The following is a 3222-nucleotide window of genomic DNA, read 5'->3' as shown; positions in this document are numbered from 1 at the left end:
AACAAGTAAGGGCCTAGGAGAGAAGAAACAACAGGAGAGCGTCTAGGCTGAGCTGCTTTGGCTCTCTTGAAGCATTATGGGAAAGAAATGAGCCAAAGCAGGGTTGCAGTCAGCTCACTGAAAATTCAGAGAAAAGGGAAGCCTTGGGAACAGGTTCGGGGGGTTAGCCTGGGACAAGCTGCCACTGCCCTTTGCTCCCCAGGTTGCAAGTCTCATGGGGACCCTTAGAGTTTAAGAGAAAAAGAAAATTCACCTGAAAAGGAGATTCCAGTGGGGGTGCCCCAAGGAAGTCATCACTGGCTTCTTTGTCTTGAGGGGTTTAATCTGATTTTCAAAAATGTGGATTTTAGGGGAGATTGCAATAGAATATTCATCAGCTTTTCCAGGTGTGCCTTTTCAGGACTGTGGTCTCCACTGAGTGGTCAACACCAGGGTAGTCATTGCAGCTGGTCCTGGCTTCACCTGCTGGTTTTGCTGCTTCTCTGGGCCAGGAGCTGAATTACAACAGAGGCTTAGATATTATGTCCAGGGAGGAAAAGTTAGGGAGTCTACACTACATGACCAGCGATATGCCGGGAGAGAAAGGGCAACCTGGGGACAAGGTCCAGCACCAGTTGTGCCCATTGGTAAGCACCCAGGTCTTTCCGCCCTGGTGACCTTCTGTGTCTGGCTAGAAATTGCTTGGCCAGTTGTTTAGTATATGTCTCAGTTTCCCCATTTCACTTGCCAAGAAATTTTTCTAGCTTCTTACTATCCTGTCTCACCATAAACAGACCATTAAAGGTTATTCTGGTGAGGTCTCAGAAAGAAAAGAAAGATGCTATAAGAAAAGCTTCAATCTTCTTAGAGAATACCTAATTAACCCCGAACAGAATTTTAAGGATGAGTTTTCTGAACTCATTCTGGAATTTTTGGAATTGGCAGTCTGATCTGATTAGATTTAAAGTTGTTTGAACCTATTTCTATCAGTAAAGAAAGCACTAATCCATGAGGTGATGAAGTGTTCATAGAGATATGCAAAATATCTGTGCTGGATACTCCTAATCAACCCCTTATAAGAAGCAAGGAAAAGAAAAAGAGAGAGGAGCAAGGAGTTCAGTGACTCTATACATGATACTTTCAAACATTTCTGGAAAATAAGGAATATAATAACATTTATTACTTCCTCCCGATGTTGCTAGACAAAGAACTAAAAGACAACAATGAGGTCAGAGATTTGAATTCCAAGCTCCGGGGGCGCACAAAGGACCTAAGAACATTGTGAGTGTCCTGATGGAGAACCTTATCTTCTGCAGCTGCCAAGGCTAAAATTGCTGAAAATCAAATGCAGACTCTTATCCTGTGCATGGTGAATTACAACAAAAAGTTGAACTCCCAGCATTGCAGGGTGTCTACAATTAAAGGGAAGGCATTGATTAGAAAAGAATGGGATCCTGTAAGATGAAGTGGAGGCATGTGAGAGGACCATGATGAAGCTGGAGACATGGAGCCCCTAAATTCTGAGGAGTCTTCCTTGCCAGTGGGAGAGTTCTCCCTACCTCCAAGGGCTTACCACCTCCCCGCCCCCAGCGGTATGGTTCTCTGCACCTCAATTTGAGGGGATTAAAGTTGCAATGCCTGAGAAAACAGTAACGGCTTCCCTTGAAGCTGCTGTCATGCAGGACAATACTGATTCTCCTGAAGACTTCCCTCCCCGCCTACCCCTCTCTGCTCCTACACTTATGATTAGACTCAAGTCACAGCAGGCCCCTAAAAGCGAGGTACAAAGTGTGACCCTTTAGGAGGTACACTCCACTCCAAAATAACTATTCAAATTTTCTCCATGTATAAATAAGGCAGAAATCTGGAGAACATGTGTGGGAATGGATACTAGAGGTATTAGATAATAGTGGAAAGAACATAAAGTTGGATCAGGCCAAATTTGATATGAACTCACTAAGTAGAGATTCTGCATTTCGTGTGCAGCTTTGGGAGTTAGAAAAGGTCTAATGGTTGGGTGGGTTGGCTGGAACCTGCACCGAAAGATGGCCCATTGTTAGCAAACTGGAAATGTCTGCTGTAGGGGCGAAAAAATATTAATACTCTTCCTCCCACCTTCTAAGTTCTTCTGGCTGGGCTAGTTCATCAGGCTACCAAAGACAGATTAATAGGAGAAAATCAAAGTTTTCATTTGTGCATGGGGAATTCATATAAACATAAAAATCCAAAGACAGTGAGGCACCCTGGACCTATAAGACATTTTGGGCAAAGGAGAAAAGTGGAGGACAGGGCATTAGATTTCAGCAGTGAGAATGGGCCATTTACGGGTAGCTGAGGAGGAGCAGCGTGCACCTGGCAGGAAAACCCTTGCTAGGCAACGCAGCAACGATGGGACGCAGGGAGTACTTAGCAACCAGGCCCTGCCTGAAGCCCTTTTGTTTACTATCCTTAATTCAAACGAGGCTAAGGTGACGTTTTTAACTCCTCCTCCTGAAGCAAGTTTCTTTGTCTGCATCTCTTAGGCAGAAAAGGGGTGGGGGTGGGGGGTCAAAGGCTCCCTCTGAGTCTTGTTTTTTAATAAACAGCTTAAAATCAGCATCTTGCCAACGGCACTCTCGCAAACCTGGCGGACGTCCCTGAAACCTGCCGTACTTTCTGTACGAAGCGTGGCAAGCATCAGCCCCACAAAGGAACGTGGTGCAGGAAGGACAAGGATGCTCTGCACGTGCAGGAAAAGTGAGATTATGACGGGAAGCAGAGTGGCTGTGGTGGGCAGACTAAGCCAAGTTTCCACCAACCAGGCTAAAACCACGAAGAAGATTGTGCTGAGGCTCGATCTAAGAGAATGCTGGCTGGCTGTGAAGAGATGCGAGCGTTCTGAACTGGGAGGAGATAAGAGGAGAAAGGGTCAAGTGGTCCAGTTCTAAGCTTCATATTTTGTTTTATTAGATGATAATAAAATGTTAAGGAATAAAAAAATCAATATATGAAAAGGGCAGCTTCAGGGTGGCAGAGTTTTGGTTCCCTTCACGAACCTCCTTTGGGTTAATGTGGAGGAAGTGGACGACATTAGATCAGAATGTTAGAGGTTTGTCATTTAGGGCATACTAGGAGCACTCCAAAGAGATTCCTTTCACCAAGACTTTAAGAAATAAATTTAGGGGAAGAACCCTTCATCCTTGAAGAGTTGCATGATTGCTCTGCCCTGAAGGCCGAGACTCACGGTGTGACTCATGGTCACTC

General features: G+C 45.1%; 1 pseudogene; it reads left to right on the top strand.

The window, feature by feature from the left end:
- Positions 1-1613: 1613 nt before the first annotated feature.
- On the top strand, positions 1614-2906 carry LOC128626744 (60S ribosomal protein L36a-like; annotated as a pseudogene).
- The last annotated feature ends 316 nt before the right edge of the window (positions 2907-3222 follow it).

Source organism: Artibeus jamaicensis, unplaced genomic scaffold (assembly GCF_021234435.1).
Source record: "Artibeus jamaicensis isolate MK-2021 breed Jamaican fruit bat unplaced genomic scaffold, CSHL_Jam_final scaffold_916, whole genome shotgun sequence".
Classification (NCBI taxonomy): Eukaryota; Metazoa; Chordata; class Mammalia; order Chiroptera; family Phyllostomidae; genus Artibeus; species Artibeus jamaicensis.
The sequence above is the reverse complement of the archived record's forward strand: the minus strand, read 5'-3'. Positions and strand labels throughout refer to the sequence as shown.